General features: G+C 41.6%; 1 pseudogene; it reads left to right on the top strand.

The window, feature by feature from the left end:
• The first annotated feature begins 906 nt into the window (after positions 1 to 906).
• On the top strand, positions 907 to 18,971 carry LOC147965597 (uncharacterized; annotated as a pseudogene).
• Positions 18,972 to 26,719: the final 7,748 nt, after the last annotated feature.

The following is a 26,719-nucleotide window of genomic DNA, read 5'->3' as shown; positions in this document are numbered from 1 at the left end:
AAGTTATTTGTATGTTGTTTTATGAGAATAAGTGTTGTATGAACTTTATGTATGAACTTGTATTAATTTGGTCTATTTGGTGTTGTGTAATGAAGATGAGCCAGCAATGGATGTACGATGACCGATGCTCTCCCCAGTTCGTTAAAGGCGTGCATACTTTTTTGCCTGCGGCTGAGGCAAACAAGCGGGCGGATGGTTTTATGTCTTGTCCATGTGCTGGCTGTAAGAATGATCACAATTACTCTAACTCAAGAACCATTAACCAACACCTGTTTGAGTCTGGTTTCATGCCCCACTATAATGTTTGGACCAAGCATGGAGAAAGAGGGGTTATGGTGGAAGAAAATGAAGAAGAAAAGGACGATGACAACTATCCAGGCCATGGGTTCCCTGGATACGATGGTACAACAATGGGGGAAGAAGCTAAGCCGGCAATGCAGGAAGAAGCTAAAGAAGAGGCATCAGATGAGCCCGCTGATGATCTCGGTCGGGCCATTGCCGATGCAAAGAGAAACTGTGCAAGTGAGAAGGAGAGGCTGAAGTTGCAGCGCATGTTAGAGGATCACAAGAAATTGTTGTACCCGAATTGGGAAGCTGACAAGAAAAAGTTGGGCACCACACTAGAATTGCTGCAATGGAAGGCAAAGAATGGTGTATCTGACAAGGGATTTGGAAAGTTGCTAATAATGTTAAAGAATATGCTTCCAAAGGACAAAGAATTGCCCGAGAGTACGTACGAAGCAAAGAAGGCTGTCTGCCCTCTAGGATTAGAGGTGCAGAAGATACATGCATGCCCTAATGACTGCATCCTCTACCGCGGTGAGTACGAGGATTTGAATGCGTGCCCGGTATGTGGTGCATTGTGCTATAAGATCAGACGCGATGACCCTGGTGATGTCGAGGGCGATGTGGTATGCTCCTATAATACCACGGTTGAAACGTTTGTTCCAACACAAAGAGCATGACAAGTTGATGCGATGGCACAGAGAAGACCGTATGAAAGATGGGAAGTTGAGAGTACCCGCTGACGGGTCGCAGTGGAGAAAAATCGAGAGGAAGTGGGGGGACCTTGCAGGTGACGGAAGGAACGTATGGTTTGGTCTAAGCGCAGATGGCATTAATCCTTTTGGGGAGCAGAGCAGCAATCATAGCACCTGGCCTATGACTCTATGTATGTATAACCTTCCTCCTTGGTTATGCATGAAGCAGAAGTTCATTATGATGCCAGTGCTCATACAAGGCCCTGAGCAACCCGGCAACGACATTGATGTGTACCTAAGGCCATTAGTTGAAGAACTCTTACAGCTGTGGAATGGAAAAGGTGTACGTGTGTGGGATGAGCTCGATCAGGAAGAATTTGACCTACATGCGTTGCTGTTTGTGACCATCAATGATTTGCATGCTCTCAATAACCTTTTAGGACAGATAAACAAGGGATACCGCACATGCACGCACTGTTTGGATGATACTGATAGTATATATTTGGATAATTGTAAGAAGAATGTGTACCTGGGACATCGTCGATTTCTTCCGAGCAGGCATCCCGTAAGAAAGAAAGGCAAGCATTTCAAAGGTGAGGCAGATCACCGGACGAAGCCTCGCCACCGTACTGGTGCTGGTGTACATGATATGGTCAAGGATTTGAAGGTAATCTTTGGAAAGGGTCCCGGCGGACAATCTGTTCCAAATGACGCTGACGGGAGCGCACCCATGTGGAAGAAGGAATCTATATTTTGGGACCTACCCTATTGGAAATATCTAGAGGTTCGCTCTGCAATCGACATCATGCACATGACGAAGAATCTTTGTGTGACCCTGCTTGGCTTCTTGGGCGTGTATGGGAAGACAAAAGATACACCGGAGGCACGGGAGGACTAGCAATGTATGCATGGAAAAGGCGGCATACATCAGGGTCATGCCAGCTACGCTCTTACCAAAGAAGAGAAGGAAATCTTCTTCGAATGCCTGCTTAGTATGAAGGTCCTGTCTGGCTTCTCGTCAAATATAAAGGGAATAATAAATATGGCAGAGAAAAAGTTCCTAAACCTAAAGTCTCATGACTGCCACGTGATTATGACGCAGCTACTTCCAGTTGCATTGAGGGGGCTTCTACCAGAAAATGTTTGATTAGCCATTGTGAAGCTATGTGCATTCCTCAATGCAATCTGTCAGAAGGTAATCGATCCAAAAATCATACCAAGGTTAGAGAATGATTTGGTGCAATGTCTTATAAGTTTTGAGTTGGTGCTCCCACCATCCTTCTTCAACATCATGATGCACGTCCTAGTTCACCTATGCGAAGAGATTAACATTCTGGATCCTGTATTTCTACACAATATGTTCCCCTTTGAGAGGTTCATGGGAGTCTTAAGGAAATATGTTCATAACCGTGCTAGGCCAAAAGGAAGCATCTCCAAGGGCCATGAAAATGAGGAGGTCATTGAGTTTTTTATTGACTTTATTCCTGACCTTAAGCCGATTGGTGTTCCTGAATCGCGGCATAAGGGTAGACTGGGTGGAAATGGCATGCTAGGACCAGAACAAATAATATGTATGGACGGGAATTCACTCACTCAAGCACACTACACAGTTCTGCAAAATTCCGCCTTGGTGGCTCCGTATATGGAGGAACACAAGAATATTCTACACTCCAAACACCCGGAGCAGTCTGACGACTGGATTACATGTGAACAAACGGGGACTTTCGCCGGTTGGTTGCAGACATGTGCCATGCATGACGACGCTGTTGAAGATGACATGTACTTGTTGTCCCAGTTGCCATCTTCGAATATAATGACTTTCAAAGGGTCAGAGGTAAATGGGAATACATTTTACACGATTGCCCAAGATAAGAAGAGCACCAACCAGAATATTGGTGTCCGCTTTGATGCAGCAACCAAGAGGGGAAAGGACACATATTATGGTTAGATAGACGAGATATGGGAACTTGAATATGGACGTGGTTTGAAGGTCCCTTTGTTTCGGTGCAAATGGGTCAATATGACACGAGGCGGGGTAACGGAAGACCCGCAGTACCGAATGGCAACATTGGATCTCAACAATCTTGCGTATGCAGACGAACCATTCGTCCTAGCCAATGATGTGGCGCAGGTTTTCTATGTGAAGGACATGTCTACCAAGCCGAGAAAAAGAAAAGATAAGGAAGCGAATACATCTTACAATGAGCCAAAGCGCCACATAGTTCTTTCAGGGAAAAGAAACATCGTGGGAGTGGATGACAAGACAGACATGTCAGAAGATTATGAAAAGTTTCATGAAATTGCTCCCTTCACAGTGAATATTGACCCGAGCATCCACTTAAATGATGAAGATTTTCCATGGTTACGGCGCAAAGGGACACACGCAAAGAAAAAGTTTCACACCCAAAGATACCACTCTGGGATGTGACCGGCTTCACTGTCATCACTTTCTTATTTAGTGAATTTCCGGACTTATATATATCTAGAAAGTCCCACTTTGGACAAACTATAGGGAATCTTTGTAATAGTTAGGGTGCTTATGTTTTTTCCCATTTGAAACGTGTACTTTTGCGCTTCAGACAAACGCCATCAATTTCCAACCCTTTCTGACTTCATTTGCTATTTTTCAGCCCATTTACTGATTTTTTTAGCTAAATGGCCCAGAAATTGAAAAGCACTACAAAATGAACACTGAAAAGGTTGAAAGTTGGCATGGTATCATCATTCCTCCCACATAGCATGTGCTAAAAAGTTGAGAGTTTTACGACAAAAACTAGATGCAGTTCGTGTACAAAATAGACAATCTCTTTCAGAGTATCAAGGTTTCGGACGAAAACTCATCTGTTACAAAGGCATTTCATTTTTTAAACTTATTTCAACTCCAGTCTTTTTGTGCCTTCAGTATGCACCATTCAAAGCCACGTCATCAATTTCCAATCCTTTCTGACTTCATTTGCTATTTTTCATGCATTTATTGATTTTTTTGAGCTAAATGACCCTGAAATTGAAAAGCGCTACAAATGAACTATGAAAAGGTTGAAAGTTGGCATGGTATCATCATTTCACCCACATAGCATGTGCTAAAACGTTGAGAGGGTTAGGGCAAAAACTGGATGCACTTCGTGTACAAAATGGATAATCTCTTTCGAAGTATCAGGGTTTTGGACGAAAACTCATCTGTTACAATGGCATTTCATTTTTTAAACTTATTTCAACTCCAGACTTTTTGTGCGTTCAGTATGCACCATTCAAAGCCACGTCATCAACTTTCAACCCTTTCTGACTTCATTTGCTATTTTTCATGCATTTACTGAGTTTTTTGAGCTAAATGACCCTAAAATTGAAAAACACTACAAATGAACTTTGAAAAGGTTGAAATTTGGCATGGTATCATCATTTCACTCACATAGCATGTGAAAAAAAAGTTGAGAGGGTTACGGCAAAAACTTGATGCACTTCATATACAAAATGGACAATCACTTTCGAAGTATCAGGGTTTCGGACGAAAACACATATGTTACAAAGAAATTTCATTTTTTAAAAGAACCTAAGTACTACCAAATTGAATATAATGATAAAACACACTAATATTAAATAGCGAGAAAAAAGAATTACTGAAAACACTATTTTTAAAGTAAAGTTATTCATAAACTAGTGATTCACACAAAATTCAAATAATTCAAATTTGAACTATCCAAATTTGAAAAATACTGGCACTAACATAAAGTTCATATTTTTTACCTAAAGCAAAAAGATTCACAAAGAAACTCTAAATAAAGCAAGAAAAAACTCGGGAATAAAAGAAAATAAATAAAGCAGAAAAGAAAAAAAAAGAGAAAAATAAATAAATTTAAAAAAGCTCGCCTACTAGGCCGCCACGGCCTGCTTACGACTAGAAATCCAACCTTTAGTTGGGCCAGGTTGCAGGCCCGTACGACCCAATAGGCCCCACAGGGCAGAAGAGTTGTAATAGGCCCACAAAGGCCTGCTTAGAGAGGAGCTCGACACGGTAGCCGCGGCGGGGCTTATAAACCGGTGCGAGCTCCTCTCAACTAGTGAGGTGGGACTAAACATTGGGCACGGGAAGCGCAGGCCTTTAGTACCAGTTGGTGGCTCCAACCGGTATTAAAGGTCCATCCTATATATACTACACTTGAAAAAAATTCAATTCCCTCTATTTCTTCCTCTCCGTCGACGCATCGCCTGCCCCGATCAATGCCGACGCGCCACACCTGTCCCGCCCCCGTCGCGCGCCGTCCCCGTCGCCATCCCCGTCGCCGCCCCAGCCTGTCGCCGCCCCCCGTCGCCGCCCCCTTCGCCTCGCCTAGCCGTTGTGAGCCCCCTGCTGCGCCATGGCCGCACACACACACGCACGCACACACACACACACGCATGCACACACAAGTTATTTTTTGTTTTATATAAATGTTAGATGATTTTTTTAGATGAATGTTAGATGAATTTTTTAGATGAATGTTAGACGAATTTTTTAGATGAATGTGTTAGATGAATTTTTTAGATATATATAAATGTTAGATGAGTTTTTTTAGTTTTTTAGATGAATGTTAGATGAATTTTTTAGATGAATGTGTTAGATGAATTTTTTAGATGTATATAAATGTTAGATGAGTTTTTTAGATGAATGTTTTTTTTAGTTTTTTATACTTTTAGTTATAGGAATGTTTGATGAATTTTAGATATATAAATGTTACTTAGATGAATTTTGACATATGACAAATTTTGAATTTTGACATATGCAACATTTGATCATATGTCAAAGTTTGAATTTTGACATATGCAACATTTGATCATATATGTCAAAGTTTGATCATATGTCAAAGTTTGACTTTTGACATAGATTTATCAAGAATGCCCCCATTATGGATGTGCACAAGTTGATCCAATTTTTTTCTGATCTCATCAATATATATATATATATGATGTAAATATGCCCTAGAGGCAATAATAAAATTGTTATTTTATATTTCCTTATATCATGATAAATGTTTATTATTCATGCTAGAATTGTATTAACAGGAAACTTGATACATGTGTACATAGACAAAACACCGTGTCCCTAGTAAGACTCTACTGGACTAGCTCGTTAATCAAAAATGGTTAAGTTTACTAACCATAGACATGTGTTGTCATTTGATGAATGGGATCACATCATTAGGAGAATGATGTGATGGACAAGACCCATCTGTTAGCTTAGCATAATGATCGTTCAGTTTTATTGCTATAGCATTCTTCATGTCATATACATATTCCTTTGACTTTGAGGTTATGCAACTCCCGAATACCAAAGGAATACCTTATGTGCTATCAAACGTCACAACGTAACTGGGTGATTATAAAGATGCTCTACAGGTATCTCCGAAGGTGTTCATTGGGTTGGCATAGATCGAGAATAGGATTTGTCACTCTGAGTATCGGAGAGGTATCTCTGGGCCCTCTCGGTAATGCACATCATGATAAGCCTTGCGAGCAATGTGACTAATGAGTTAGTTGCGTGATGATGCATTACAGAATGAGTAAAGATACTTGCCGGTTACGAGATTGAACTAGGTATGAAGATACCGACGATTGAATCTCGGGCAAATAACATACCGATGACAAAGGGAATAACATATGTTGTCATAACAGTTTGACCGATAAAGATCTTCGTAGAATATGTGGGAGCCAATATGAGCATCCAAGTTCCGCTATTGGTTATTGAGCGGAGAGGTGTCTCGGTCATGTCTACATAGTTCTCGAACACGTAGGGTCCGCACGCTTAACGTTCGATGACGATTTGTATTATATGAGTTATGTAATTTTGTGACCGAATGTTGTTCAGAGTCCCGGATGAGATCACAGACATGACGAGGAGTCTCGAAATGGTCGATAGGTAAAGATTCATATATAGGACGATAGTATTTGGACACCGGAAGTGTTTCGGGGGTACCGGGTACGTATTGGGGCACCGGAAGGGGTCCCGGGCAACCCCCGGCAAACTATATGGTCCTTAATGGGCCAAGAAGCGGACAGACCAGCCCCTAAGGGGCTGGTGCGCCTCTCCCATATGGGCTGGCCAAATTGGTGTAGAAAAGGGGAAGGAGGAAAGGAAAAAAGGGAATAGGATTCCCCCTTCCCCCGCTTCCCTTCCTACTCCGAATAAGAATAGGAAAGGGGGGAGGCCGAATTGGGTGGACCTCAAGTAGGATTCCTCCTACTTGGGGCGCCCCCTTGGCTGCCTCTCCTCCCCTCCAGCCTATATATATGAGGGGGCCACCGCTACAACAAACAACATACATTGTTAGCCGTGTGCGGCGCCCTCCTCCATAGTTTACGCCTCTGGCCATATTCACGTAGTGCTTAGGTGAAGCCCTGCGCGGATCACTTCACCATCACCTTCACCACGCCGTCGTGCTGACGGAACTCTCCCTCGACACTTTGCTGGATCAAGAGTTTGAGGGACGTCATTGAGCTGACAGTGTGCCGAACTCGGAGGTGCCGTACGTTCGGTGCTTGATCGGTCGGAATGAGAAGAAGTTCGACTAAATCAACCGCGTTGTCAAATGCTTCCGCTTATGGTCTACAAGGGTACATGGACACACCCTCCCCCTCTCGTTGCTATGCATCTCGTAGATAGACCTTGCGTGAGTGTAGGAATTTTTTGAAATTGCATTCTACGTTCCCCAACAGTGGCATCCGAGTCAGGTCTTTGTGTAGATGATATGCACGAGTAGAACACAAAGAGTTGTGGGCGATAATAGTCATACTTCTTACCACCAACTTCTTATTTTGATTCGGCGGTATTGTTGGATGAAGCGGCCCGGACCAACCTTACATGACCACGTTCATGAGACCGGTTCCACCCACAGACATGCAACTTGTTTTGCATAAAGGTGGCTGGCGGGTATCTGTTTCTCCAACTTTAGTTGAATCAATTTCACTACGGTCGGTCCTTGTTGAAGGTTAAAACAACACACTTGATGAAAAACCGCTGTGGTTTTGATGCGTAGGTAAGAACGGTTCTTGCTAGAAGCCCGTAGCAGCCACGTAAAACTTGCAACAACAAAGTAGAGGATGTCTAACTTGTTTTTGCAGGGCATGTTGTGATGTGATATGGTCAAGACATGATGAGATATACATTGTTGTATGAGATGATCATGTTTTGTAAAAGTTATCGGCAACTAGCAAGAAACTTATGGTTGTCGCTTTATTGTATGAAATGCAATCGCCATGTAATTGCTTTACTTTATCACTATGCGGTAGCGATAGTCGTAGACGCAATAGTTGGCGAGACGACAATGATGCTACGATGGAGAGAAAGGTGTCAAGCCAGTGACGATCGAGATCATGACGGTGCTTTGGAGATGGAGATCAAAGGCACAAGATGATGATGGCCATATGATGTCACATATTTTGATTGCATGTGATGTTTATCTTTTATGCACCTTATTTTTCTTAGTATGGCGGTAGCATTATAAGATGATCCCACACTAAAAAAATTCAAGGTATAAGTGTTCTCCCTAAGTATGCACCATTGCGACAGTTCGTCATGCCGAGACACCATGTGTTGATTGGGTGTGATAAGCTCTACGTGCACATACAACGGGTGCAAGACAGTTCTGCACATGCAGAATACTCGTGTTAAACTTCACGAGCCTAGCATGTACAGACATGGGCTCGGAACACTGGAGACCGAAAGGTCAAACGTGAATCATATAGTAGATATGATCAACATAGAGATGTTCATCATTGAAAACTACTCCATCTCACGTGATGATCGGATGTGGTTTAGTTGATATGGATCACGTGATCATTTAGATGACTCGAGGGATGTCCATCTAAGTAGGAGTTCTTAAGTAATATGATTAATTGAACTTAATTTATCATGAACTTAGTCCTGATAATATTTGCATATCTATATTGTAGATCAATAGCTCGCGTATAGCTCCCCTGTTTTATTTTTGATATGTTCCTAGAGAAAACTAAGTTGAAAGATGATAGTAGAAATGATGCGGACTGGGTCTGTGATCTGAGGATTATCCTCATTGCTGCACAGAAGAATTATGTCCTTGATGAACCACTAGGTGGCAGACCTATTGCGGGAGTAGATGCAGACGTTATGAACGTTTGACAAGCTCGGTATGATGACCACTTGGTAGTTTAGTGCACCATGCTTTACGGCTTAGAACTGGGACTCCAAATATTTTTTGAATTCCATGGAGCATATGAGATGTTCCAAGAGCTGAAAATGATATTTCAGACTCATGCCCGTGTTAAGAGGTATGAGACCTCTAACAAGTACTTTGCCTACAAGATGGAGGAGAATAGCTCAGCTAGTGAGCATGTTCTCAGAATGTCTGGGTACTACAATGGCTTGAATCAAGTGGGAGTTAATCTTCCAGATAAGATAGTGATTGACAGAGTTCTCTAGTCACTATCACCAAGTTACTAGAACATCGTGATGAACTATAATATGCAAGGGATGATGAAAATGATTCCCAAGCTCTTCGCGATGCTGAAATCAGCGAAGGTAGAAATCAAGAAATAGCATCAAGTGTTGATGGTTAACATGACCACTAGTTTCAAGAAAAAGGGCAAGGGAAAGAAAGGGAACTTCAAGAATGACAAGCAAGATGTCACTCCCATGAAGAAGCCCAAAGCTAGACCTAAGCCTGAAACTGAGTGCTTCTACTGCAAAGAAAATGGTCATTGGAAGCGGAACTGCCCCAAATACTTGGCGGATAAGAAGGATGGCAAAGTGAACAAAGGTATATTTGATATACATGTTATTGATGTGTACTTTAATAGTGTTCATAGTAGCCCCTCGGTATTTGATACCGGTTCAGTTGCAAAGATTTGTAACTTGAAAGAGGTGTTGCAAAATGAACAGATACTAGTTGAGGGCGATGTGACGATGTTTGTTGGAAGTGATTCCAAGGTTGATAAGATCACCATCACACACTCCCTTTACCTTCGGGGTTAGTGTTGAACCTAAAATATATGTTATTTGGTGTTTGCGTTGAGCATGAATATGATATGATCATGTTTATTGCAATATGGTTATTCATTTAAGTCAAAGAATAATTGTTATTCTGTTTACATGAATAAAACCTTCTATGGTGATACACCCAAGGTGAATGGTTTATTGAATCTCGATCGTAGTGATACACATATTCATAATATTAATGCCAAAAGATGCAAAGTTGATAATGATAGTGCAACATACTAGTGGCACAGCCGTTTACGTCATATTGGTGTAAAGCGCATGAAGAAACTCCATGCGGGTGGACTTTTGGAATCACTTGATTATGAATCATTTGATTCTTGCGAACCATGCCTCATGGTCAAGATGACTAACACTCCATTCTCCGGAACAATGGAGCGAGCCACTAACTTACTGGAGGTAATACATACCGATGTATGCGGTCCGATGAGTGTTGAGGCTCGCGGCGGGTATCATTATTTTCTGACCTTCACAGATGATTTGAGCAGATATGGGTATATCTACTTAATGAAACACAAGTCTGAAACATTTGAAAAGTTCAAAGAATTTTAGAGTGAAGTTGAGAATCATTGTAACAAGAAAATAAAGTTTCTACGATCTGGTCGCGAAGGCGAATATTTGAGTTACGAGTTTGGCTTTCATTTAAAACAATGTGGAGTAGTTTCACAACCCACGCCACCTGGAACACCACAACGTAATGGTGTGTCCGAACATCGTAACCGTACTTTATTAGATATGGTGCGCTCTATGATGTCTCTTACCGATTTACCACTATTGTTTTGGGGTTATGCATTAGAGACAACTGCATTCACGTTAAATAGGGCACCATCTAAATCCGTTGAGATGACACTGTATGAACTGTGGTGTGGTAAGAAACCTAAGTTGTCGTTTATTAAAGTTTGGGGTTGCGATTCTTATGTGAAAAAGCTTCAGCCTGATAAGCTTGAACCCAGATCGAAGAAGTGAGTCTTCATAGGATTCCCAAAATAAACTGTTGGCTACACCTTCTATCAGAGATCCGAAGGCAAGATCTTTGTTGCTAAGAATAGATCCTTTCTAGAGGAGTTTCTCTCGAAAGAAGTGAGTGGGAGGAAAGTAGAACATGATGAGGTAATTGTACCTTCTCTTGAATTCGAAAATAGATCATCATAGAAAACCATTCCTATGATGCCTACACCAACTAGAGAGGAAGCTAATGATAATGATCATGAAACTTCAGATCAAGTTACTACTGAACCTTGTAGGTCAACCAGAGCACGTTCTGCACCAGAGTGGTACGGTAATCCTATTCTGGAAGTCATGTTACTAGACCATGATGAACCTACGAACTATGAGGAAGCGATGATGAGCCCAGATTCCGCAAAATGGCTTGAGGCCATGAAATCTGAGATAGGATCCATGTATGAGAACAAAGTGTGGACTTTGGTGGACTTGCCCGATGATCGGCAAACCATTGATAATAAATGGATCGTCAAGAGGGAGACAGACGCTCATGGTAGTGTTACTATCTACAAAGCTCGAATAGTCGCAAAAGGTTTTCGACAAGTTCAAGGTGTTGACTACGATGAGATTTTCTCACTCGTAGCGATGCTTAAGTCTGTCTGAATCTAGTTAGCAATTGCCAGATTTTATGAAATCTGGCAAATGGATGTCAAAACTGCATTTCTTAATGGATTTCTTGTATATGATGCAACCAGAAGGTTTTGTCGATCCTAAAGGTGCTAACAAAGTATGGAAACTCCAGCGACCCATCTATGAACTGGTGCAAGCATCTTGGAGTTGGAATATACGCTTTGATAAGGTGATCAAAGCATATGGTTTTATATAGACTTATGGTGAAGCATGTATTTACAAGAAAGTGAGTGGGAGCTCTGTAGCATTTCTGATATTATATGTGGATGACATATTGTTGATTGAAAATGATATAGAATTTCTGGATAGCATAAAAGGATACTTTAATAAGATTTTTTCAATGAAAGACCTTGGTGAAGCTACTTATATATTGGGCATCAAGATCTATAGGGATATATCGAGACGCTTAATAAGACTTTCACAAAGTACATACCTTGGCAATATTTTGAAAAGTTGAAAATGGATCAGTCAAAGAAAGGGTTCTTGCCCATGTTGCAAGGTGTGAAGTTGAGTAAAACTCAAAGCCCGATGGTGGCAGAAGATAGAGAGAGAATGAAAGTCATTCCCTATGCCTCAGTCATAGGTTCTCTAGTCACTATCACCAAACTACTAGAACTTCTTGATGAACTATAATATGCAAGGGATGACGAAAACGATTCCCAAGCTCTTCGCAATGCTGAAATCGGCGAAGGTAGAAATCAAGAAATAGCATCAAGTGTTGATGGTTAACAAGACCACTAGTTTCAAGAAAAAGCGCAAGGGAAATAAAGGGAACTTCAAGAAGAATGGCAAGCAAGTTGCCACTCCCATGAAGAAGCCCAAAGCTAGACCCAAACCTGAAACTGAGTGCTTCTACTTCAAAGGAAATGGTCACTGGAACCAGAACTGCCCCAAAAACTTGGCAGATAAGAAGGATGACAAAGTGAACAAAGGTATATTTGATATACATGTTATTGATGTGTACTTTACTAGTGTTCATAGTAGCCCCTGGGTATTTGATACCGGTTCAGTTGCTAAGATTTGTAACTCGAAACAGGAGTTGCAAAATGAATAGATACTAGTTAAGGGCGAGGTGACCATGTGTGTTGGAAGTGATTCCAAGGTTGATAAGATCACCATCACACACTCCCTTTACCTTCAGGATTAGTGTTGAACCTAAAATAAATGTTATTTGGTGTTTGCTTTGAGCATGAATATGATTGGATCATGTTTATTGCAATACGGTTATTCATTTAATTCAAAGAATAATTGTGGTCCTGTTTACATGAATAAAACCTTCTATGGTCATACACTCAATATAAATGGTTTATTGAATCTTGATTGCAGTGATACACATATTCGTAATATTGATGCCAAAAGATGCAAAGTTGATAATGATAGTGCAACATATTTGTGGCACTGTCGTTTAGGTCATATTGGTGTAAAGCGCATGAAGAAACTCCATACGGATGGATTTTGGAATCACTTGATTATGAATCATTTGATACTTGCGAACCATGCCTCATGGGCAAGATGACTAAAACTCTGTTCTCCGGAACAATGGAGCGAGCCAATGACTTATTGGACATAATACATACCGACGTATGTGATCCGATAAGTGTTGAGGCACGCGACGGGTATCGTTATTTTCTGACCTTCACATATGATTTGAGAAGATATAGGTATATCTACTTAATGAAACACAAGTCTGAAACATTTGAAAAGTTCAAAGAATTTCAGAGTGAAGTGGAGAATCATCGTAACAAGAAAATAAAGTTTCTATGATCTGATCGCGGATGAGAATATTTGAGTTACGAGTTTGGCCTTCATTTAAAATAATGTGGAATAGTTTCACAACTCACGCCACCTGGAACACCACAGCATAATGGTGTGTCCGAATGTTGTAACCGTACATTATTACGTATGGTGCGATCTATGATGTCTCTTACTGATTTACTACTATCGTTTTGGGCTTATGCGTTAGAGAGAGCTGCATTCACGTTAAATAGGGCACCGTCTAAATCCATTGAGACGACACCGTATGAACTATGGTTTGGTAAGAAACGTAAGCTGTCGTTTCTTAAAGTTTGGGGTTGCGATGTGAAAAAGCTTCAGCCTGATAAGCTCGAACCCAAATTGGAGAAGTGTGTCTTCATATGATACCCAAAAGAAACTGTTGGGTACACCTTCTACCACAGACCCGAAGGCAAGTTCTTTGTTTCTAAGAATGGACCCTTTCTAGAGAAGGAGTTTCTCTCGAAACAAGTGAGTGGGAGGAAAGTAGAACTTGATGAGGTAATTGTACCTTCTCTTGAATTGGAAAGTAGCTCATCACAGAAAATCGTTCCTGTGATGCCTACACCAACTAGAGAGGAAGCTAATGATAATGATCATGAAACTTCAGATCAAGTTACTACTGAACCTCGTAGGTCAACCATAGCACGTTCCGCGCCAGAGTAGTACGGTAACCCTGTTCTGGAAGTCATGTTATTAGACCATGACGAACCTACGAACTATGAAGAAGCTATGATGAGCACAAATTCTGATAAATGGCTTGATGCCATGAAATCTGAGATAGGATCTATGTATGAGAACAAAGTGTGGACTTTGGTTGACTTGCCCGATGATCGGCGAGCCATCGAGAATGAATGGTCTTCAAGAAGAATACTGAAGCTGATGGTAATGTTGTTGTCTACAAAACTCGACTTGTCGCGAAAGGTTTTTGACAAGTTCAAGGATTTGACTATGATGAGACTTTCTCACCCGTAGCGATGCTTAAGTCTGTCGGAATCACGTTAGCAATTTCCGCATTTTATGATTATGAAATCTGGCAAATGGACGTCAAAGCTGCATTCCTTAATGGACTTCTTAAAGAAGAGTTGTATATGATACAACTAGAAGGTTTTGTCGATCCTAAAGGTGCTAACAAAGTGTGCAAGCTCCAGTGATCCATCTATGGACTGGTGCAAGCATCTCGGATTTGGAATATACGCTTTGATGAGGTTATCAAAGCATATGGTTTTATACAGACTTTTGGAGAAGCCTGTATTTACAAGAAAGTGAGTGGGAGCTCTGTAGCATTTCTAATATTATATGTGGATGACATATTGTTGATTGGAAATGATATAGAGTTTATGGATAGCATAAAAGGATACTTGAATAAAAGTTTTTCATTGAAAAACCTCGGTGAAGCTGCTTACATATTGAGCATCAAGATCTATAGGGATAGATCGAGACGCTTAATAGGACTTTCACAAAGCACATACCTTGATAAAGTTTTGAAGAAGTTCAAAATGGATATATCAAAGAAAGGGTTCTTGCCTGTGTTACAGGCTGTGAAATTGAGTAAGACTCAAAACCCGACCACAATAGAAGATAGAGAGAGAATGAAAGTCATTCCCTATGCCTCAGCCATAGGTTCTATAAAGTATGCTATGTTGTGTACTTTGCCATGAGTTTGGCAAGGGGGTACAATAGTGATCTAGGAGTAGATCATTGGATAGCGGTCAAAATTATCCTTAGTTACCTAAGAGGACTAAGGAAATGTTTCTCGGTTATGGAGGTGGTAAAGAGTTTGTCATAAAGGGTTACATCGATGCAAGCTTTGACACCAATCCGGATGACTCTGAGTCTCAATCTGGATACATATTGAAAATGGGAGCAATTAGATAAAGTAGCTCCATGCAGAGCATTGTAGACATAGAAATTTGCAAAATACATACGGATCTGAATGTTGCAGACCGTTGACTAAACTTCTCTCACAAGCAAAACATGATCACACCTTAGTACTCTTTGGGTGTTAATAACATAGCGATTTGAACTAGATTATTGATTCTAGTAAACCCTTTGGGTGTTGGTCACGTGGTGATGTGAACTATTGGTGTTAAATCACATGGCGATGTGAACTAGGTTATTGACTCTAGTGCAAGTGGTATACTGAAGGAAATATGCCCTAGAGGCAATAATAAAGTATTATTTTATATTTCCTTATATCATGATAAATGTTTATTATTCATGCTAGAATTGTATTAACCGGAAACTTGATACATGTGTGGATACATAGACAAAACACCGTGTCCCTAGTAAGCCTCTACTAGACTAGCTCGTTAATAAAAAATGGTTAAGTTACCTAACCATAGACATGTGTTGTCATTTGATGAACGGGATCACATCATTAGGAGAATGATGTGATGGACAAGACCCATCCGTTAGGTTAGCATAATGATCGTTCAGTTTTATTGCTATAGATTTCTTCATGTCATATACATATTCCTTTGACTATGAGATTATGCAACTCCCGGATACCGAAGGAATACCTTGTGTGCTATCAAACGTCACAACGTAACTGGGAGATCATAAAGATGCTCTACAGGTATCTCCGAAGGTGTTTGTTGGGTTGGCATAGATCGAGAATAGGATTTGTCACTCCGAGTACCGAAGAGGTATCTCTGGGCCCTCTCAGCAATGCACATCATGATAAGCCTTGCAAGCAATGTGACTAATGAGTTAGTTGTGGGATGATGCATTACGGAACGAGTAAAGAGACTTGCCGGTAACAAGATTGAACTAGGTATGGATATACCGACGATCGAATCTCGGGCAAGTAACTTACCGATGACAAAGGGAATAACGTATGTTGTTAAAGATCTTCGTAGAATATGTGTGAGCCAATATGAGTATCCAGGTTCCGCTATTGGTTATTGACCGGAGAGGTGTCTCGGTCATGTCTACATTGTTCTCAAACCCGTAGGGTCCGCACGCTTAACATTCGATGACGATTTGTATTATATGAGTTATGTGATTTGGTGACCGAATGTTGTTCAGAGTCCCGGATTAGATCACGTACATGACAAGGAGTCTCGAAATGGTTGATAGGTAAAGATTCATATATAGGACAATAGTATTTGGACACCAGAAGTGTTCCGGGGGTACCGGGTACGTATTGGTTCACCGGAAGGGGTTCCGGGCAACCCCCAGCAAACTATATGGGCCTTAATGGGCCAAGAAGGGGACAAACAAGCCCCTAAGGGGCTGGTGCGCCCCTCCCATATGGGCTGGCCAAATTGGAGTAGAAAAGGGGAAGGAGGAAAGGAAAAGGGGAATAGGATTCCCCCTTCCCCCTCTTCCCTTCCTACTCCGAATAGGAATAGGAAAGGGGAGAGGCCGAATTGGGAGGACCCCAAGTAGGATTCCTCCTACTTGGGGAGCCCCCTTGGCTGCCTCCCCTCCCCTCCAACTTATATATATGAGGGGGGCACTGCTAGAACACACAACAAACATTTGTTAGCCGTGTGCGGCGCCCTCCTCCATAGTTTACGCCTCCGGTCATATTCATGTAGTGCTTAGGTGAAGCCTTGCGCGGATCACTTCACCATCACCGTCACCACGCCATTGTGCTGACGGAACTCTCCCTCGACAGTTTGCTGGATCAAGATTTCAAGGGACGTCATCGAGCTGAACGTGTGCAGAAGTTCGACTACATCAACCGCGTTGTCAAATGCTTCGGCTTTCGGTCTACGAGGGTACATGGACACATCCCCCCCCCTCTCGTTGCTATGCATCTCGTAGATAGATCTTGCGTGAGCGTAGGAATTTTTTGAAATTGCATGCTACGTTCCCCAACAATATATTCTTCTATATGTCTTGTTGCCTATCAAAGTATTGAAGAAATCCATGGCTTCATCATTAGCCGGAAGTAATAGGCATATGATGCTACGAAGCCCTTCAAAGTTGTTTTGGAACAGAGTTCTGGATAGAATAACTCGCTTTTTGGTACGAATTTCAGCAAAGGCCTTCCAAATAGCGATATTCAGAAGGCTTTGCTGAACTTTGTACCAAAAAGTTAATTATCCTATCCGGGACTCCTTTCCAAAACAATTTTGGAGAGCTTCGTACCATTATGCGCCTGTTACTTCCGGCTAATTAGGAAGCCATGGTTTTCTTGAATCCTTTGACACTAGAGAACGTGACATATAGAAGGGCAGATAAGATCAGGAAAAATTTGGACCATTTACCAGGCAGCAAGCCTGGTAAGCTATCTCAAAAAAATATGTACCATTTTCTGCACATCCAGAATGGCACCATTTTGTTAAATCCCTTAAAGGTTAAGAGAATCCATTATGTTACATTTGCATACAGAATTTGCATATAGAATTTGTATATAAGAAATCACAATCCAATCATTTAAAAATGTTACATTTGCATATAGAATTTGTCCTCGGCATCAACGATGCCCGACCCGCATCCTCGCCGTCGACCCGTTCGGGATGACATCCTGCTTCAGAGGAGCCGTGTCCAGGACTGGGCTCCGCCGGGCTGGCACTAGGAGGTGCTACCTTCAGGGGCGCGCCGGTTGGTGAGGAACCCAGCCCCAGATCCCGTCCTCGACCCGGAGCTCCTTTGGTGGCGTTCGCGTGGGCCACTTTCAGTGCGGAGGGAGCCGGCCCTGCCGGAGGTGGTATGTCGCCGTGTTAGGGAGGAGGACGAGCACGTCCGTAGCTACATGTCTGCATTGGATGTCAGCTTCTCCAATACCTGGCAGGTTCTTCGGGGATCTCACCCAAGCTATGATCATGTGATGGTTCCTTCTCTTTGGGTGTCCACCGCCCGCGCCTCAGGAACCACTAGTGAACTAGATTATTCGATAGTATTCGATCTATATTAGCTAGCTAGTGATGTATTCGATAATATTTAAGACGATGTATTCGAGATTATATATATATTATTCAGTAATATTCGAGACGATGTATTCGAGATTATATATATTATTCGATAATATTGGAGACGATGTATTCGATGATGCATATTATGTACTATGATTCAGTTTTTCCTTATTGATTGCATCCATGCATTCTAATTTGAATACTAAATTGTTTTATATTTCTTCTGGATTAGTTAAATAAAAGCTATGGACAATACTGGCAGAGAAGGAGAGGAGGCCATGTTCAACATCATATGCTCATCCCCTCGCCCAGATGAGTTTGAAGCAGATGATGGCTCGCAATATCTGAACCCTGCCGGTGAGGGTATGATATTTGATGAAGACGAACGAATAGATGAAGTCCAGAACTATGATTATGATGATGAAGAAAATGTTGATCTTGAAATAACAAAGACCGGCAAGGTATATTTATATAAGCAGGAATCTGGTGATCATCACATGTTTTAATTGATTTGTATATATATTAACGAATCGATCTTTCTTCTTTCAGCCATCCGGATCGAGCAAATCTTCTACAGGCAGCTTGACAGTGCAAGGCCCGGCCAAAAAGTTGAAGGATGGCGTAAATACAACATCGATGTCATCAAACCTAATGGCGAACCAAGCGAGCCTAAGAAGAATGTGGGCAAGTTCGTTTGTCAGTGCGGAGTTCTTGTGAAGGACCAAATCCCGATCTCCATTCAAGAATGGAAAAACCAGCAAAGTAACGTCCAGATCATACTTCTACCGACCAAAGCGCAAAAGATCCTCTTTGGGAATCTCTCATGTCACATTTCACCCTACCAGATCATTTCACAAATGCATATGTGCAGAAAGTCAAGGACGCTGCTCTTAGGAAGATGGCGGTAGCATTCAACAACCATAAGAAAAGTATATGGGCCAAGTACGTCGAAGGAGGAAAGAAGACTCCAGAATTCAAGGGAACACTGGAGAAGCAAAGAGATCACTGGCCTGCTTTCGTGAAATTCAAGGAATCAGAATTAGCTCAGGAACGGCCGAGAATAAACAAGATCAATGCCGTGAAAAAGGAGCATTACCATAAGCTGGGGCCAGGTGGCTACGCGGTGGCCCGACCTAAGTGGGATAAGGCTGAGCAACAGATGGTGGATGCAGGGGTCATTCCAGTTACAATGAGCTGGCCCCCAGGTCCAGGACTTGGTTCTATGCGCATGGGGGGGCGTTGGACCCAAAGACAGGCTAGGTTTGGAGCGGGCAAGTCTTAAAGGAGCCAACGTCAAACTACTTGTTGCAATAGAAGAGGCTCGAACGGGGGTGTTCACACCCAACAGAGAGAACGCCGAGCTTACGCGCGCCCTGGGAAATCCTGAACAACTAGGAAGAACACGAGGCAAATGCGTTGTTCCGTGGTATGAGGGGTTTTCGGACTAGAATGCTGGCTACAGAAGTCGTGCGAGAAAGAAGATGCTGGAGGAGAAGAAGAGGAAGCTGGAGGAGGAGGAGAGGAAGTAGGAAGAAAAACGCCTTCGCATAGTAGAATCAAAGCACGCGGAGTTGGCACTCCAATTCCAGCGGCAGCAGCAGCAGCAGCAGATCAACTCACTTTGCTAGGAAAGGGGGTCTCTGCAGCGGCAGCAGCTAGCGGATCCAGCATTGGATAGCACCGTCCCATCCATGCTGAGAAGCAGTGTGGGTGCCGCCTGGGCGATGAGGCACTACTGGATAGATACCCTGTGGATGACATCATGGATAACACTAATTGTGAGCTACACTTCAAAATGAAGAACATATCCATGAAGGTGGCGGACGGTGTTGCTTATACAAATCCCCCTGAAGCAACCTTTCATTGCAATCTGATTCCAGCTGGCTATGCTCGTGTCGCGGTTGATGAAGTGGTGGCATAATATTCAGGGCTAGAGCTTTACATTCGTTGAGGTGACGACGAGCACACACTGGGAGATGCCATACATCGTATCATTCTATGGAGAAAGAATTGCATCATCTTTCCAAGGCCACCGACACCGCGTCAGGCCACTCCTCCTCCAAGTCCGGCACCGCGTCAGGCCACTCCTCCTACTCCAAGTCCGGCACTGCGTCAGGCCACTCCTCCTCCTCCAAGTCTAGCACCGTGTCAGGCCACTCCTCCTCCTCCAAGGCTGACACCGCGTCAGCCCAATCCTCCTCCTCCAAGTCAGACACCGTGTCAGCCGTCTCCGCGGCCTAAGCAACAGCGGAAGAGATCCGCCGCATGATATGTCTCCAACGTATCTATAATTATTTATTGTTCCATGCTATTTTATTATCAATCTTGGATGTTTTGTAATCATTTTATAGTCATTTTATATCATTTTTGGCACTAACCTATTGAAAAAGTGCCAAGTGCCAGTTGCTGTTTTTTCCATGTTTTTTACATCACAGAAAATCAATATCAAACGGAGTCCAAATGCCACGAAACTTTACAGAGATTTTTTATGGACTAGATGGAAGATATTGGGCCCTGGTTGCACCTAGGGGGAATCCCAAGGAGGGGACAACCCACCAGGGCGCGCCAGGAGGCCCAGGCGTGCCCTGGTGGGTTGTGCCCACCTCGGGTGCCCCCCAGACCGCCTCTTTGCTCTATAAATACCCCAATATTCCCAAAACCCTAGGGTATTCGACGAAATATTCATCCAGTCGCCGTAGAGTCCAGAACCACCAGATCCAATCTAGACACCATCACGGAGGGGTTCACCACTTCCATTGGTGCCTCTCCGATGATGCGTGAGTAGTTCTTTGTAGACCTTCGGGTCCGTAGTTAGTAGCCAGATGGCTTCATCTCTCTCTCTTGATTCTCAATATAATGGTCTCTTGGAGATCCATATGATGTAACTCTTTTGCGGTGTGTTTGTTGGGATCGATGATCTATCTTTTATATCCATGAAAGTATTTGAGTTTCTTTGATCTCTTTTATGCATGATCTATTATAGCCTTGTATTTCTTCTCCGATATTTGGGTTTTGTCTGGCCAACTTGATCTATTTATCTTACAATGGGACGAGGTGCCCGGTAGTGGGTTCGATCTTATGGTGCTTGATCCCAGTGACAGAAAGGGAACCGACACGTATGTATCGTTGCTACTAAGGATAAAAAGATGAGATATATATCTACCGCCATAGATAAACGGATCTCATCTACATCATGTTTGAAGGAAATATGCCCTAGAGGCAATAATAAAGTTGTTATTTATATTTCCTTATATCATGATAAATGTTTATTATTCATGCTAGAATTGTATTAAGCGGAAACTTAGTACATGTGTGAATACATAGACAAATAGAGTGTCCCTGGTATGCCTCTACTTGACTAGCTTGTTAATCAAATATGGTTAAGTTTCCTAGCCATGGACCTGTGTTGTCATTTGATGAATGAGATGACATCATTACAGAATGATGTGATGGACTAGACCCATCCGTTAGCTTAGCACTATGATCATTTAGTTTATTTCTATTGCTTTCTTCATGACTTATACATGTTCCTATGACTATGAGATTATGCAACTCCGGAATACTGGAGGAACACTTAGTGTCCTATCAAACATCACAACATAACTGGGTGATTATAAAGATGCTCTACAGGTGTCTGCTACGTCTTCAGCTTGCGTTGGTTTTCCCCGAAGAGGAAGGGATGATGCAGCAGAGTAGCGTAAGTATTTCCCTCAGTTTTTGAGAACCAAGGTATCAATATAGTAGGAGCCCACGCTCAAGTCCCTCGTACCTGCACAAAGCGATAGCTACTCGCAACCAACGCGATTAGGGGTTGTCAAGCCCTTCACGTCACTTACGAGAGTGAGATCTGATAGATAGAATATTTTTGGTATTTTCGATATAAAGATGCAAAGTAAAAAGTAAAAGCAAAGTAAATAGCAAAACAATATAAAAGTGATGGAGATTGATATGATTGAATAGACCCGGGGGCCATAGGTTTCACTAGTGGCTTCTCTCAAGAGCATAAGTATTCTACGGTGGGTGAACAAATTACTGTTGAGCAATTGATAGAATTGAGCATAATTATGAGAATATCTAGGCATGATCATGTATATAGGCATCACGTCCGTGACAAGTAGATCGAAATGATTCTGCATCTACTACTATTACTCCACTCATCGACCGCTATCCAGCATGCATCTAGAGTATTAAGTTAAAAATAGAGTAACGCCTTAAGCAAGCTGACATGATGTAGAGAGGTAAATTCATGCAATATGAAATAAACCCCATCTTGTTATCCTCGATGGCAATGATACAATACGTGCCTTGCTGCCCCTTCTGTCACTGGGTAAGGACACCGCAAGATCGAACCCAAAGCTAAGCACTTCTCCCATGGCAAGAACTACCAAACTAGTTGGCCAAACCAAACGGATAATTCGAAGAGACTTGCAAAGATAACCAATCATGCATAAAAGTATTCAGAGAAGATTCAAATATTATTCATAGATAGACTTGATCATAAATCCACAATTCATCGGTCTCAACAAACACACCGCAAAAAGAAGATTACGTCGAAGAGATCTCCACGAGAGAGGGGGAGAACTTTGTATTGAGATTCAAAGAGAGAGAAGAAGCCATCTAGCTACTAACTATGGACCCGAAGGTCTGAGGTAAACTACTCACACCTCATCGGAGGGGCTAGGATGATGTAGAAGCCCTCTGTGATGACGGCCCTCTTCCGGCGGAGCTCCGGAACAGGCCCCAAGATGGGATCTCGTGGATACAGAAAGTTGCGGCGGTGGAATTAGGTTTTTGGCTCCTGTTCTGATCGTTTGGGGGTACATGTGTATATATAGGAGGAAGGAGTACGTCGGTGGAGCACCGAGGGGCCCACGAGGCAGGGGGCGCGCCCTAGGGGGGGTGCCCCCCACCCTCGTGACCACCTCTTTGATCCCTTGCAGTAGGGTCCAAGTCTCCTGGATCACGTTCGGTGAGAAAATCACGTTTTCGAAGATTTTATTCCGTTTGGACTCCGTTTGATATTCCGTTTATCCGAAACACTGAAATAGGCAAAAAAAACAACAATTCTGGGCTGGGCCTCCGGTTAATAGGTTAGTCCCAAAAATAATATAAAAGTGGAAAATAAAGCCCAATATAGTCCAAAACAGTAGATAATATAGCATGCAGCAATCAAAAATTATAGATACGTTGGAGACGTATCACGCATCCCTAAGCTTAATTCCTGCTCGTCCTCGAGTAGGTAAATGATAAAAAGAGAATTTTTGATGCGGAGTGCTACTTGGCATAATTTCAATGCAAATCTTCTTAATTGTGGTATGAATATTCAGATTAGAAAGATTCAAGATAAAAGTTTATATTGACAGAGAAAATAATAATACTTCAAGCATACTAACAAACCAATTATGTCTTCTCAAAATAACATGGCCAAAGAAAGTTATCCCTACAAAATCATATAGTCTGGCTATGCTCCATCTTCCCCACACAAAGTATTTAAATCATGCACAACCCCGATGACAAGCCAAGCAATTGTTTCATACTCTAACTTTTTCAAAACTTTTTCAATCTTCATGCAATACATGAGCGTGAGCCATGGATATAACACTATAGATGGAATAGAATGGTGGTTGTGGAGAAGACAAAAAGGAGAAGATAGTCTCACATCAACTAGGCGTATCAACGGGCTATGGAGATGCCCATCAATAGATATCAATGTGAGTGAGTAGGGATTGCCACACAACGGATGCACTAGAGCTATAAGTATATGAAAGCTCAAAAAGAAACTAAGTGGGTGTGCATCCAACTTGCTTGCTCATGAAGACCTAGGGCAATTTGAGGAAGCCCATCATTGGAATATACAAGCCAAGTTCTATAATGAAAATTTCCCACTAGTATATGAAGGTGATAACATGAGAGACTCTCTACTATGAAGATCATGGTGCTACTTTGAAGCACAAGTGTGGTAAAAGGATAGTAACATTGTCCCTTCTCTCTTTTTCTCTCATCATTTTTTTGTTTGGGCCTTTTCTCTTTTTTTATGGCCTCTTTTTTTTCGTCCGGAGTCTCATCCCGACTTATGGGGGAATCATAGTCTCCATCATTCTTTCCTCACTAGGACAATGCTCTAATAATGATGATCATCACACTTTTATTTTTCTTATAACTCAACAATTACAACTCGATACTTAGAACAAAATATGACTCTATGTGAATGCCGGGATATGCAATATGACAATGATGAAGTGTGTCATGATGAACTAGATGGTGGAAAGTTGCATGGCAATATATCTCGGAATGGCTATGGAAATGCCATAATAGGTAGGTGTGGTGGCTGTTTTGAGGAAGGTATATGGTAGGTGTATGATACCGGCGAAAGTTGCGCGGTATTAGAGAGGCTAGCAAAGGTGGAAGGGTGAGAGTGCGTATAATCCATGGACTCAACATTAGTCATAAAGAACTCATATACTTATTGCAAAAATCTAGAAGTTATCAAAGCAAAGTATTATGCGCATGCTCCTAGGGGGATAGATTGGTAGGAAAAGACCATCGCTCGTCCCCGACCGCCACTCATAAGGAAGACAATCAATAAATAAATCATGCTCCGACTTCATCACATAACGGTTCACCATACGTGCATGCTACGGGAATCACAAACTTTAACACAAGTATTCTTTAAATTCACAACTACTCAACTAGCATGACTTTAATATTATCACCTCCATAACTCAAAACAATTATCATGCTTCAATCTTTTCTTAGTATTCAACACACTCAAAAGAGAGTTTCACAAATCTTGAATACCAAGCATATTATTATTAGGCAAATTACCATGCTATTAAGAGACTCTCAAATTAATTTAAGTGAAGCATGAGAGATCAATAGTTTCTTTAAAACATATCCACCACCATGCTCTAAAAGATCTAAGTGAAGCACATAGAGCAAAATTATAACGCTCAAAAGATATAAGTGAAGCACATAGAGCAAAATTATCTAGCTCAAAGGATATAAGTGAAGCACATAGAGCAAAACCACTTAGCTCAATAGATATAAGTGAAGCACATAGAGCAAAACTACTTAGCTCAAAAGATATAAGTGAAGCACATAGAGTATTCTATCAAATTTTAATTCATGTATGGCTCTCTCAAAAGGTGTGTATAGCAAGGACGATTGTGGCATACTAACAAACAAAGAAACAAATAATACAAGACGCTCTAAGCAAAACACATATCATGTTGGTGAATAAAAATATAGCTCCAAGTAAATTACCGATGGAAGTGGACGAAAGAGGGGATGCCTTCCGGGGGCATCCCCAAGCTTTGACTTTTTGGTGTCCTTGGATTATCTTGGGGGTGCCATGGGCATCCCCAAGCTTAGGCTCTTGCCACTCCTTGTTCCATGATCCATCAAAAGAATTCACCCAAAACTTGAAAACTTCACAACACAAAACTCAAAATAGAAAACTCGTGAGCTCCGTTAGCGAAAGAAAACAAAAGACCACTTCAATGTACTGTAATGAACTCATTATTTATTTATACTGGTGTTAAACCTACTGTATTCTAACTTCTCTATGTATTATAAACTATTTTACTAGCCATAGATTCATCAAAATAAGCAAACAACACACGAAAAACAGAATCTGTCAAAAAAACAACAGTCTGTAGTAATCTGTAGCTAGCGCAAGATCTGGAACCCCAAAAATTCTAAAATAAATTGCTGGACGTGAGGAATTTATCTATTAATAATCTGAAAAATAATTAACTAAATATCACTCTTCAAATAAAAATGACAGCAGTTCTCGTGAGCGCTAAAGTTTCTGTTTTTTACAGCAAGTTCAACAAGACTTTCCCCAAGTCTTCCCAACGGTTCTACTTGGCACAAACACTAATTAAACACAAAAAACACAACCAAAACAGAGGCTAAATAATTTGTTTATTACTAAACAGGAGCAAAAAGCAAGGAATAAAAATAAAATTGGGTTGCCTCCCAACAAGCGCTATCGTTTAACGCCCCTAGCTAGGCATAACGAGCAAGAATAGATCTAGGTATTGCCATCTTTGGTAGGCAATCCATAAGTGGCTCTCATGATAGTTTTATATGGTAATTTTATTTTATTTCTTGGAAAGTGTTCCATGCCCTTTTTTAATGGAAATTGAAATCTAATATTCCTTCCTTCATATCAATAATCGCACCAACCGTTCTAAGGAAAGGTCTACCAAGAATAATAGGGCAAGAAGGATTGCAATCTATATCAAGAACAATGAAATCTACGGGCACATAATTCCTATTTGCAACAATAAGAACATCATTAATCCTTCCCATAGGTTTCTTAATAGTGGAATCCGCAAGATGCAAGTTTAGAGAGCAATCATCAAAGTTACGGAAATCTAGTAAATCACACAAAGTCTTGGGAATAGTAGAGACACTAGCACCCAAATCACACAAAGCATAAAACTCATGAACTTTAATGT

This window comes from Triticum urartu, chromosome 6A (genome assembly GCF_056163025.1).
Source record: "Triticum urartu cultivar PI428250 chromosome 6A, HENAU_Tu73, whole genome shotgun sequence".
NCBI lineage: Eukaryota > Viridiplantae > Streptophyta > Magnoliopsida > Poales > Poaceae > Triticum > Triticum urartu.
The sequence above is the reverse complement of the archived record's forward strand: the minus strand, read 5'-3'. Positions and strand labels throughout refer to the sequence as shown.